This window comes from Geotrypetes seraphini, chromosome 4, assembly GCF_902459505.1.
Source record: "Geotrypetes seraphini chromosome 4, aGeoSer1.1, whole genome shotgun sequence".
In the NCBI taxonomy this organism is placed as follows: Eukaryota; Metazoa; Chordata; class Amphibia; order Gymnophiona; family Dermophiidae; genus Geotrypetes; species Geotrypetes seraphini.
Window position 1 is genome coordinate 203,631,000 of NC_047087.1, and position 13,298 is coordinate 203,644,297.

Consider the following 13,298-nt stretch of genomic DNA (forward strand, 5'->3'; position numbering starts at 1 on the left):
TACCTAGTTTCTACAATGAGTGATAGTGTAAAGGATGATTTATTTATACACTGAATAGTATCTATAGGGGAATGATTAAGGGTTTTTCTATTAGTGTCTACAGATGAGTAATTAGGGTTAGGCGGATTTGTGTAAATTTCTAGTGTGGGTGAATGATTACAATTAGGAGGGTTTCCATCAGCTCCCACTACCACTAATGGAGAGAAAATGGCTTGGGCTGCAGCTGGAACGGAAGGCCCGGCCTAGACCCACCGCAAAGCCCAAAGCACTTTCTCAGTCAGTTGCTGAGCGGAAGTACTGAGGAGAATCGGTTTAGATCTGATTTCTTTTAGATGGTTTTAAACGATGATGACCAGATTCTGGACACCCTTTCCTTCCTGAGCACTGCATACATTAGACACCTATTAGTCAGAAATTCACAGACCCGGGATTAACAAAGGGGAAAACAATCCAGAATTTCTTCTTGTCCTATTCTCACAGCAGCAACTGGGGAGGGACTGGAGACTCGCTGCTTTCTACGGGAAGGGTACTAGGATAATGGAGACACGAAAAACATATGTGTCCCAACCCAAGGTCACACTATATTATATTCTCCTACAAGAATTTTAAAATTCCTTTTCCAAACGCTCAGAACCTATACAGTGAACTTTTTATCTTTCCACTTAAAGTCCAAACACAAAGTTATGATTTTAGTGATGTATTCGTCCATTTAGTAAATATCTGAGCCAATAAGTCCTTTAGTATCTTAGGGAATTTGCTTAACAAGTTGTTTCTTTTGCGCTAGCATCATTTGCTCACTGTATCTGGAAACTATATGCAATATTTTGGAAAACAGACGTCTGCCTCGCGATGGTAGTACTTTATTAAAGAGTGTACCTCTCATCCGGATAGATTCGTTTATCTAAGTCTCATTTATTTTCCCTGCTCTGCATCCAGAAATTGCTAGGGCGATATTTTGACCCTTCGGAGCACTTGTGTTTACAGAAATAGAATACACGGTTACAAGTGGGAAATGGATTATCTTGCCTTTTTTTTTGTTCATTCGCTTTTCCTTCATTCACTTCTACTGCGCCCCCCCCCCCCCCCCCCCATCCAGAGGACAGGACGGAGCAAGGCTCCCGGCAGACTGCAAGCTTCCCATGCAGGACAGGGCTCTCTCCCTCTCTGTACTGTAAACAGGAGCCAGATCCTTATATAAATATCATTTTTCCTGCAGCTGTCTAAAGCTAACGAGCTGCGCCTTTTCTTTCCAGAGTCTGGAGCAAACGGTTGAAGACTTATTCGCCTTGTTTTCTGGCTATCGAGAATCTGAAGTTTAACAACTAATGGGAATGACAAGAATGAATTGGATCATTACTAAAGGTAGTAAAAGGGGAGACAGATCTGTTTGACAGGAGCCCAGATCTGAGCCAAAAAATTGGCAGGGTATGCTCTACTCTAGACTTGACTTCACCCTGACACTCCCGCCAGAGTCGGACACATTGCTGGAGGCCCGAGGACTGGATAGAACCGTATGCGGGGACACTTTCTTCAAGTGACACACCAATAAAGAAACAAGGAAAATATTGGCCACTTTCCATATTCCCTGCAAACAAATCCGCTGGTATGTGACCATCAATCCTCGTGCAAATATTGGCGTGATGATATTGAGACAATAAAGCATCGGCATCACTCAGGGTGCACATGGATTAAGCTAACTAAGCAAACACAGCATCATGGAATTGGTTTTTGTCTTTTGCTGGGGGATCAGATTTTCTGATTTACATTTCCAAGCCTATTTTTTTCCTCACGCCATATATAAAAAGAAACCAGAGAAAGGAAAAAGTGAACACCAAACACTTACTGCAGTTCCAGAGAGAGACAGACTTAATCCTTGCTGGTTATTGCCTGGCTTAGCTTCCAAGACTGCTCCTGTCAGAAAGTAAGTTTCCCTGGTTTCATGGGCGCTCTGCTCCCTATCAGCATCGAAACTGGCATACAGAGAGGAGAAATTTCCAGTCGACTGACTCCCCATTCAATGCTGCCATTCACTTTATGGAAGGCAGCCGGCGCCCCTAGTCAGGACCAGCGGTTGCCCACTGGAAAACCCGCCCCCTTCCTGCTACCCGTTCCACTAGGGGCCGTCCCGTGCAATCCGAGAGCCGCGGAGCCCCGCCCAGGGGCCAAGAGGCCCAATCGCAAGCAGTTCTTCTCCAGCAGAGCCCCACCCGCTCACCGCGGAGCTAGCGGCCTTCTGACCCCGCCCCCTGCCACGGCCGCGCCCTGAAAGCGCTGAAGGCCGTGGTCCTACAGCTGGAGCAGCTGCGCAAACTCGCGCGCTTCGTCTGCAGATGCACAGTCAACAACAATTTCCATTGAGTCAGTGAAGCAACTTTGGTCAAGTTATTGCTGGCGCTTTGTTGCCAAAAAAATATAATGCGGCTGACGACCAGAATGGCCAACTGTACCACTGCAAGATACAGTGAGACATTTTCTGTTTTATTTCAGAGCACCAGTTTTGAATATTTTGTAGAAAATCGTGTACTTATAAGAATAAAGACTAGCTTATTCCAGAGAAACCTGTGAAGCTACTATGTGTCATTTTTTATTAGGATTTTTTTTTATTCTGTGTATTTGGGAAGAACTCTTAAAATTATCTAAGATTCAGATTTAATCTACATAGAATTGGAACAAAAATACTGTGGGTAGAAGGCCTTGTTGAATAATGAAAGGACCACATTGTAAAGTTTGTAAGCTTCACTGGGAAGCTTGGAGTTAGGCGTCTTTTCCTTGAGGTGTAAAAGTCTGATTCCTTTTCTCAATTCAGTGATTCGAAAAACCTTCGGAAATTGGTGATTTTTTTTTTTTTTCAATCGATACAACATCGTTGAGTATGTACTGTGCAGATTTTAGCTCTGGTGGATACTCAGATGCCTAGTCAGTAAGACGAATTTCTCTTGCTTAGGGTGATTCTTTGCTGCTTGTTCTTCAATTATATAACTGCATGAGAAATATGATCTTTCTGCATTTACACACACCTAGGCCATTTCAAATAGTCATTTTTGTAAGAATACAATAATATGCACATTATGTTTTGAGCCTTTCATTTATCTGGTTTCATGGAATGGTCTTTATCCATTTGCAGTTCAAAAATTTCAGCTTTATTAATTTCAATTCAAACTTTTGCTTAAAGTATGAAAACATAATTTTAGTTGAACGATGGACATATACACAGTTTATTTATTTATTTATTCAATTTTCTATACCGTTCTCCCAAGAGAGCTCAGAACGGTTTACATGAGATCATCAGGTACTCAAGCATTTTTCCCTGTCTGTCCTGGTGGGCTCACAATCTATCTAATGTACCTGGGGCAATGGAGGGGGGGGATTAAATGACTTGCCCAGGGTCACAAGGAGCAGCATGGGTTTGAACCCACAACCCCAGGATTCTGAGGCTGTAGCTTTAACCACTGCACCACTCTCCCCCCATATGATGTGGTACTGTATTCATATCTTTAACATTAAAATCAAGGAAATTAACTAATAGAAGGCGTATGAAATATTGAGAAAGTGGTATAAGCGTTAAAAGAACCCTAAGATTTTTTAAAGAAGATTCCCTGCAGGAAAACGTGCTAGTTTTAAAAACTGGAGTCAACGAGGTAAAACTCCATGTTTGCAAATTACTTTGTTGGTTTCTGAACTGTCACTTTTTTAAATTTTGGAATATAATTTAGCTGGTAAATTGAACCAAAATACCCTGTTACAAAGTTGCTTCCATAAAATATGTATCTAAGAGAAATCGTACGTAAACTGTATGTTATTTTAAAATGTTGTTTATATTTTTTAATCTAGACTTTCTAAAGAAAATTTAACTAGACCGCCTAAGATTGACATCGCTTAAAAGAAAACCAGAGACATAGGGCTTGAACTTGTACGGTGATATAGGAAAATAACTGCATTATGGGTGTAAGGAGCATCACTCTGAATGCAAAGTCAAAATGACAATATATAGGAAGACAAACTAATAGTTCTTAATGCAAAAAAAAAATTAAAAAAAAAGAGAAAGAAAGAAAACCATGTTTTGGTAGAATACTGTTTGACTCCAGTTGAATTACTGGGATACTCTAATCGAGACCTCTCTTTTCCCAAAATTATCTCTGTAAATGGTGGGAAAGAGTTAATGACATTCCAACCAAATAAAACAAGGCACTGGCTGCTAACAGAAATGTTTCATATGCAAAAAAAGAACAAACTCTGTTAAGAGATGTTAAAACAACAGGAGAAGGCTCCCTCTCCCCTGTGAACTCAAGCTGTATAATTAGAAACTACGCTACAACAGAGTTACAGATAACATGCATTAGATTTCGGTTTAGTAGAAGGAAGAGGACTCCCATCTCAGCCAGATCCCAATGTGTTGCTGCTTTTTGTTTAAACGTTTTCCTCCACTTCGGTTTTTGTAAAAACAAACTCGAGCTCTCAGCCTGCAGTGGACACACACAGGTGCATTAAGAGACTCGGGAACTCATTTATCAGACACTAACATTGGCTGTCTGCCATACTAATTTTGCGTCCTCACTGAAATTGCAGATGCCTCATTCATTTAGCCAGGAGATGATAAATTAATCTGGCGCTAAATCACTCAGGACAGTGCAGCGCAGGGTAATATTTGCCTTGCGCCGGTAGGATTAGGAACATCTTCAGAAATGAGGATTTTTTTTTTTCCTTGAGGTCAGCGCCTTGTCGACCTATCCTGAGATTTATGATGCCAAGGGTTACCGAAAACCTTTCACACTGTGACATGTTTTACAGATTAGGTTGTGTTGTTGAGAAAATAAAAGTATTTAATGCAACGTGATTTAAGATCAGTGCAATAATTCTATTTTTATAGCAACCTTAAATAAAATGCAAAACATGACATATGTAAGGAGCATGAACGAATGTATAAAACATAGTCATGGTAGCAAGAAGAGACTTACTGTCTTCTATGAATTAATGAGCAGAAAACACAAGAAAGGCCATGGAAGATCATGAAACTAAAAGGTGCATGTTGCAATTTATCTTTGATAGGGAAAGATAGAAAACTGAAACAGGTGATTCTCATGGGTATAGGGAGGAGGCAAGAGGGGTATTTTCCCCCTCCCCGATTTCATAGTCACTCACTGCTGCCTGCTACTCCCTTCCAATCCAACATTCTGTTGGATCATTTATAAATGTTATTTTGCCTCCCCCCCTCTCCCTCTTTGGATAAATTCCTCCCTACACTACTGCTTTCTCTTAGAACACCATGCACTTCCATTCTCCACTGAACCCAATTATAGTTGGTTTCCAGCCCTTGGGATTTTGCAGATCCCAGCCTCTTTTTGTTGTCTCCTCTGCCCACTTTGCCACCACCAGAGAGTAGGCTAGGAGCAATTTATGTGGCTTTCTACATTTGTATCCCATATAACCATACAACTTTCAGTGGTACTGCTTTCATTTGCAACTCCCCTGGGGATGTGATTCCTAATTTATATCCTCAGCTCTCTTAGCCCACTCATTGCAGTGATAGTTCCTCAACCATTGGCTGGGGGCCCCTGAACTAAGACTCTTTCAAAAAACCTGTAAACATTGGCTCCAAATCTTGTCACTAGGTGTCACTAGAGTGCATGATGAGGGCTGTGAAGATACAGTACTTCCCAACCATCCTAGCCCCCGTATCTTGGGGAATTGAAGACCTGACTCAGAATAAAACATAGGTCTCCTTTTACAAAGTTGCGTTACTAATTACCGTAGTTGATCGCTGAATGCAAATAAGCCCATGGAAATAGAATGGGCGTCTTTGCATTCAGTGTGCCACTATATGGTAGCCCAGCTTTGTAAAAGAGCTCTTAGGCCCTCTGCATAAGCAGCACATAGTACTGTCAGGAGCAAAAAAGGCTGGGCCAAAGTAGTTTTTCAAATGCCTCTTTAAAAAATACATTTGCTTCCTCCCCCAATTACTAAATTTTCCCTAACTGCCCTAATTTCTACAATCACGGATTTCAGCATCTCTCACCCTAATCCTATAATTCTCGGAGACTTCAATATACACTTTAATCTCCCCAATCAACATAACACAGCAGAGTTCCTAACTTTAATTTCTGATCTTTCCCTAACCCCACTATTTTCTCTGCCTACTCACTCCGCTGGACATACAATCGATATGATATTCAGTCCAATAGCTATTAACCATCTCTTTCAAAACTTCCAAACTCACTCTTTCCCTTGGACAGATCATGTTCTTATCAATCTTCAACTAAACTCCTTCATTCAACCATCTAGTACCCTTCAAAACACCTATACTACCAGAAATATCAACAATATTACAATTTCTTCTATCCAGGATTCCTTTAATCTGGAATTACAAGATTTCACAAATCTCTCAATAGAACAATCCTCCCTTTGGAACACCACAATACAATCTCTAATGGACCATCTCACCCCACCCTTGAAAAGATCATTAAAATTACAACCAAAAAAGAAACCATGGTACAATGAAAAACTTATTTTTCTCCACTGACAACTTCGTTCTACTGAGCATAAATGGCACCAAACTCGGTCAAATAACTCCCTTCTTCTATATAAAGAAAAGGCCACTCAATACAAATCTGCCATACAACAAGCCAAAAAAGAATACTATTCAAAATACATAACTACTGCCCACAACTCTTCAGCACTCTTCAGTATAGTTCGATCTCTATCTCCATATTCCAATAAGAAACCTCCTCCTCTATCCAAACAACCACCCGCTCCTGAACTCGCACATTTCTTCGATAAGAAAATTAAGGAAATTAGATCAAACCTAGGACAATCCACTCTCACATTCCCCCAGGATTCCACAAACCAGATAAACAGTCTATCTTTCAGTACCTTTTCTAACTTTAGACTTCCATCTTTAACAAACCTTTTCAAAGTCTTCCAATCAATAAATGCTCCCAATAACCCAACTGAAAGCATTCCCCCCTTAATTCTTAAGAAATTCTTTTCCTTCTTTGGTCCATTCTTATTGGAAATGGTTACTAAAAGTCTTACTGTCAATCTTATCCCTAAAGCCTGGAAATCAGCTCTGGTCTTTCCAAAACTAAAAAACCAAAATCTAGACACAACTCAACCAGCAAACTTCCGTCCCATTGCTAACCTTCCTCTTATTTCTAAACTAACAGAGAAAATAGTATATACCCAGCTTGCCGAATTCTTTGACAAAAACAATGCACTACATCCGTATCAAACCGGCTTTTGCTCTAATTACTCTACCGAATTATCTCTACTAGGTCTCATCACTACTATACACTACTTTCTTGACCAACGAAAATCTGTCCTCCTTATCTCTCTTGACTTGTCTTCAGCGTTTGATACTGTCGATCACTTTCTTCTTATTGATCACCTTAGAAACTGTGGTATCACAGGTTCTACTCTTTCATGGTTCGCCTCTTACTTTAATGAACGTAACTTCAAAGTTCACTCAAAAGAGGAAACCTCACCTCCTATAGCTCAAATCTACGGCGTCCCACAAGGCTCCATTCTCTCTCCTTTACTATTTAATATCTTTATCGCTCCTCTCCTCACTTTAGATCAGTCTATCGGTTTCACGGTTTTCGCATACACGGACGACATTCAACTACTTCACCCCATTGATTCTTCAAACATATCCAAAATACAAGAAAATAATTCTAAACTGGACAAAATCAGTGATTGGCTTCATGCAAACAAACTTTCCCTCAATATCAACAAATCCTGTGGCTTTCTTATTCGAACCAAGAACATTGAAATAATAAAAGGACAGATCCTTATCAAATCTTACCTTGTAAAAATGGAAACAAAAATAAAACTACGTGGTGTAATTATAGACAAAGATTTAACTTTTCATGATCAGATTAGTTCAATGGTAAAAATCTGCTTCTATAAACTCCGGCTTATTCGTTCTTTAACTTCTATTCTCGAAACCAAAGCTATTACAACCCTTGTCCATTCATTAGTTATCTCTCACCTTGATTACTGCAATTCTCTTTATAGCGGAATTCCTCAAAAAGAATTACAACGTTTACAGCTCATTCAAAACACGGTAATAAAACTCATACATAAGTTAGGGAAATATGATCACGTTACCCCCCCTTCTGAAAGAAGCCCACTGGCTACCTATCACACACCACATTACCTATAAAACACTTATGCTAGTCTTTAAAATAAAACTTTCACGCCTTCCTCCCTTTCTAGACAAACTCCTCATCCCTTTCTGCCCCTCTCGGACTCTTAGATCAGCAGATCAGAACCTACTATCTGTTCCCTCTATTAAAGAATTTTATTACACTAGGAAATCTAATTTATCTGTTGTCGCTCCAACTTTATGGAATGCCATACCTCTCCAACTTCGCCATGAAAATCTCCTAGATAAATTCAAGATTAAACTAAAAACGTTTTTATTTCAAGATGCATTCCACAGCTCCTAAACTTTTTATTGCCAAGTCTGCCAACCACTTTTAAGATGCGACCCAACCCCTAATGTTTTATCCCTCTTCCTCTCTCTTCTTTTTAACCCTAGTTTGTTTATTTTTCTCTTTAACAATGTAACTTTACCCCTACCTTTCTTCTTCAATCCCCACTCTCATGTACGTCTTTGTAAAACGTCTTCAATGTTCACTTTTCCCCCTTTTATAAGCATTATTTTAATTCTTTATTTTATCATAGCTTTGTAAACCGGCTAGATACTTGTTGATGGTCGGTATATTAAAAATAATAAACTTAGTAAAACTTGAAACTATATTAATAGTATACACTAAGGGGCTCATAGTCGAAACTTAAATACATCTAAAACCCACCCAACTCGGCACTTGGATGATCTAAAAGACAGGTCATCTAAGTGCTGATCAAACCGACTTTCTGGATGTATCCAGGGACTTTTTAAGCCTCTGAATGCCGCTGTGCACCCAGAGCTAAAAGGGGCGTATCTGGAGGAGTGGTTAAGGTGGTATTTGAGCAGGATGTGGGCTGATCTAGACTTAGGCATCCTGCAGGGATTATCAAATGTTTCACAAGACTTCCTGGACAAAACTTGCACGTTATGAGTTAGATGATGTAAAAGCAGGTATAAATGCAAAAAGGTATCCAAAGTGATCAGATAATCACTGCAGAGACAACATAAAGATCCCCCCCACTCCCCCAAGTGATCACTGACCCCCTCACACTGCCACAAATACCAGAATAAAAACATATATATCTGTCTTCGGAACGTAAACACATCAGCACCTGCTATAGGAATGCCTAGTAGAGCTGCATACAGGTGTCTTAAGTAGGCTGGGGTGGGTGAGCCAGTGAACCATAGAGAGAAAGATCCAGGTCCATAAGCCACTCTAACCGCTACATTCACGGTGGAAAATGTGAGCCTACCAAAAATCCCCCAAAACCCTACTATACTGTCATATAGGTGCCACCTTCAGCCATAAGGGCTATTACGGTTGTAGATACATGGGTATAGTGTGTTTGGGGGGACTCACCATAACATATAAGGGAGTTCTGGTGAGATGTTTATGTGGCACCCTTTTTGTGAAGTTCACAGCAGTGCCCTGTAATGTGCCCTACTGCTCGGTTGCCATGTCTGGGTGGCCAGTCCATCACAAGATTGGCCCCTCCTAAACCCAAATGGTCTTGTACTGGGTGTTTGGAACTTGGATGAAATTTTGGTTGAAAATGTGGTGAATGTCCAGATCGATCATGTTAAAAAAATAATTTAGATGGACATTTTCCCACTGCTGGCTTTGGGCGTCCAGCGCCATATGACCAAATTTGACTTAGACATTTGTTTTGATTATGCCCCTCCACATAAACCATATCATAAATAGACATTGTTAATGGTATCAAAACTATATTTTATCATGCTGAAAAGTCAATCATTTATGTTTTAAAGGGATAATTTTATAGCAGAGAGTAAGAAGATGCCTAGTTGTAGCCTCACATGTCTTTATAAAATATTAGGGGTCAACCAGTGGAAAGGTGATAGAAATCTTCACCCACTCAGAAGTTCATGCAAATATGTGTCAATTTATAAAATACACTTATAAATTGTGATACTGTCCACTGTCTACCCAAATTCTACCCCAGAACACACCTACACATGGGATGCATAAAAGTATGCATCATTACTTCACGACCTCCACTGGACATGAACTCTCCCATATCAGGAGCATCGATGAGTCCCCTCGAAAGGACCCCCCCCTTCATCCAGTATCTTGCACCAGCGGGAATACTACGCCCGCTATGTACACTGAATTAGGGGTATCTTCCACTCAGATAAGTAAATTGGATTTTTCTGAAATACCTAAACCACTTGAGTTTTCAGGTGTAGTAGAAGATCAACCACTAACAGTGGGAAAACAAGATATTACCCTTAAGGATTTATGGTTAGGTATATCTAGAGTTGAAGGGTTTCTCAGAGAGTCAATGAAACAAACTGTGGGTTATTCACATTCTGTATCTCAAAAGTTTGAGAATGTGGATTCCAATTTAAGTTTTTTGGATAAAAGACTAAGCGTGGTTGAAACTCAAAGTAATACATTACAAGCTGTCTCAGCATCTGCGGTTAAGGATTCTACGGTGTTATATTCTAAAATAGAAATGTTGGAAAACATACATAGAGCGAGGAATCTCCGCTTGGTTAATTTCCCAGTGACTCATTTACTATCTCCTGAAATTTTGCTATGGAAGTATTTTAAAGAAATACTGGGATTACCCAATCCGGAGAATTTCCCAATTAATAATTTTATTATATCCTGCAAAAGAAAATACAATCCGACCAGGAAGTGGATCACCTAGTAGCAAGTGAAATTAATCTGACAGAGTTTTTGGAAGATACTCAGGATGTTATTCAGAGTAGGTCCACAATGGTATTAACAAGAATGAGTGAGATAGACAAAATGTTAATCATGAAACTTTACTTTAAAAACAGGCTAACAAAATTTTGTGGAGATTTAATCAGAATTTTCCCTGATGTCTCAAGAGCTATGCAATTAAGAAGGAAATAATTTTTGAAATTAAAAGCAAGAGTTTTAGCTCTTGAGGCATCGTTTTATTTAAAATTTCCATGTAAATGTCTTGTTAAATTACAACCCTTTATTCTATTAATATTATATGGGATCCTCAGCGCCACCACTCAGAGCTCAAATAGATTTCATAGCTCTAAGCTTTATGTGTCAGCTCCTCATTGGTTCCCTGTTGTTTATTTCAAGTTTCTTAGTATATGCTTTTGTGATATTTTATATTTTATATTTTATTTTATAAATACGTTTTCATAAGTAATAAGTTATTTAAGTACTTAACTTAGACTTGTGGTCTCTGGCTAGGGGAAACATAACACCGACATGTTTCGCTCCTTGAGCTTTATCAAGGCTTGCCCCTAGAGATAAAACAAAAGCTATCAGCTATTATTTAGTCGACTACAGACAAATAGTAACAGAACTTAAGGTAATACATTTCTTTTAAAGTGTCCTGCCTATTTGCTTACCTAGAATTTTCGCCGCCACAACCTGTGACCACTCTATCCTACAGATATGGCGGCGGCGTTTCAACTGAAATTTTAAAGACAGCGGGACCCGCCTAAAACGTGACTACGTCATTACGTTATTAACGCGTCATCCAGGGTACCCGATGCTATATTATTAGGAATTGCATACTTAAGAAGAAAAGCCAAAATTTTAGCTACCTCCTCACTTTGGAATTTAATGCTTCATATGAATATTATAACAATGAAGCCCACTCTAATTCGGCATTTAAGCCATGCGGGATCACTGTGTTTAGGGTATGGATCCACCGTTGTTCTTTATAGTTCAATAATTCCTCGATATTGCCTCCCTCCCGTCCCCGTTCTAACTTTTCAATGACACGCCATTGAATTTGTTCCATGGTGTGTTGATATTGTAAAAAATGTTCTACCATTGGAGCTTGTGTGTTCTTTGTTTTAATACGTGATTTATGTTCATTTAGTCTTATATGTATGGGTCTAGAAGTACGGCCCACATATATAAGACTACATGGACATATTATAATGTATACGACGTGAGTTGACTGGCAAGTCGTGTTAATACTTGCTGTGATCACTTTCCCCGTTTGAGGGTCCTTCCATATAGTGCCTGTAATAGTCGTGGAACACCATTGACAGTGTCCACAACTTGTGTGTTGTCCTATCAGATTTATTTTATAATTCCCTAGTTTCTGTTGAATTAGGGTCTGCCCAATAGTTTTTCCTCTCTTAAAAGCAAACATAGGAATTTCTTTGAAAATTTCATACATTTGCAAAACATGCCAATATTTCCTAATGTTTGCAATAAGCTCTTTTGCCGCTTCTGAATATGGGAGCACACAGATTAGTCTTTCCGTATTTTCTTCTTCAGGCTCTCTTTCAGATATCAAGAGATCTCTATTTGCGTATTTAGCTCTTGTATACGCTTGCTTGATGGCTTTTATAGGATACCCTCTAGTTTTAAACCGGAGTTTCAACTCTTCCGCCGATTCTATAAAATCATGTAGATCAGATGATACTCTTCGGAGTCTTAGAAATTGACTCACCGGTAGATTAAATTTTAGATGGTACGGATGGTGACTGGAGAAGTGCAATAACGTGTTTTTCGCCACTGATTTTCTGAAAAGTTTTGTTTTCAACCGGGATTCTTCTTTTATAATAAGCAAGTCAAGAAACTCTACCCTATCTAAGCTGTAAGACGGGGTAAATTGAAGATGGGGATTTTTTGTGTTAATCCATTTTAAAAAATCCAACAAAAGACTTTCAGGACCCTCCCACAAGAAAAAAATATCGTCTAGGAACCTCTTCCATAATGTTATCTTTTGAAAATACTCCGAAGTGTAAATGTGGGTATTTTCAAACTGTCCCACATATAACGTAGCCACTGATGGGGCCAACGTGGCCCCCATCGCCACTCCTTGTGTTTGTTTATAAAATATCCCTTCGAACTCAAAATAATTTTCTTCAATCACCCACCTGGATAGCTGTACCAAAAATTCAGTGGTGATACGTTGAGTACCTACTCGTTTCTGAAGGGTATCTTGAATAATAGCTATGGCGCCATCTTGGGGGATGTTGGTATATAAAGACACTACGTCTAATGTCACCAAAAAGGTCCCAGAACTGACAGAAATTTCCTGAGAGAGAATCCGAAGCAGATGGGAGGAATCTTTCAAATATGAAGTTGTTTTTATTGCTTCTTTAGCTAGAAAAACATCTATAAACTTGGATAGGGGTTCCAATAAGGACTGTCTTGTATTTACTATGGGTCTGCCTGGTGGTTCTTTTAATG

At 39.3% G+C, this 13,298-nt stretch overlaps 1 protein-coding gene across 1 annotated transcript in view; it reads right to left on the reverse strand.

The window, feature by feature from the left end:
• LOC117359607 (pituitary homeobox 3) overlaps window positions 1–2,102 on the reverse strand; it is a 164,628-nt gene extending 162,526 nt beyond the window's left edge. Inside the window, exon 1 of the mRNA XM_033942738.1 lies at window positions 1,844–2,102. The gene's annotated coding sequence lies outside the window, so the exon portion shown is untranslated. The remainder of the gene's footprint in view (window positions 1–1,843) is intronic.
• Between the last annotated feature and the right edge of the window lie 11,196 nt (window positions 2,103–13,298).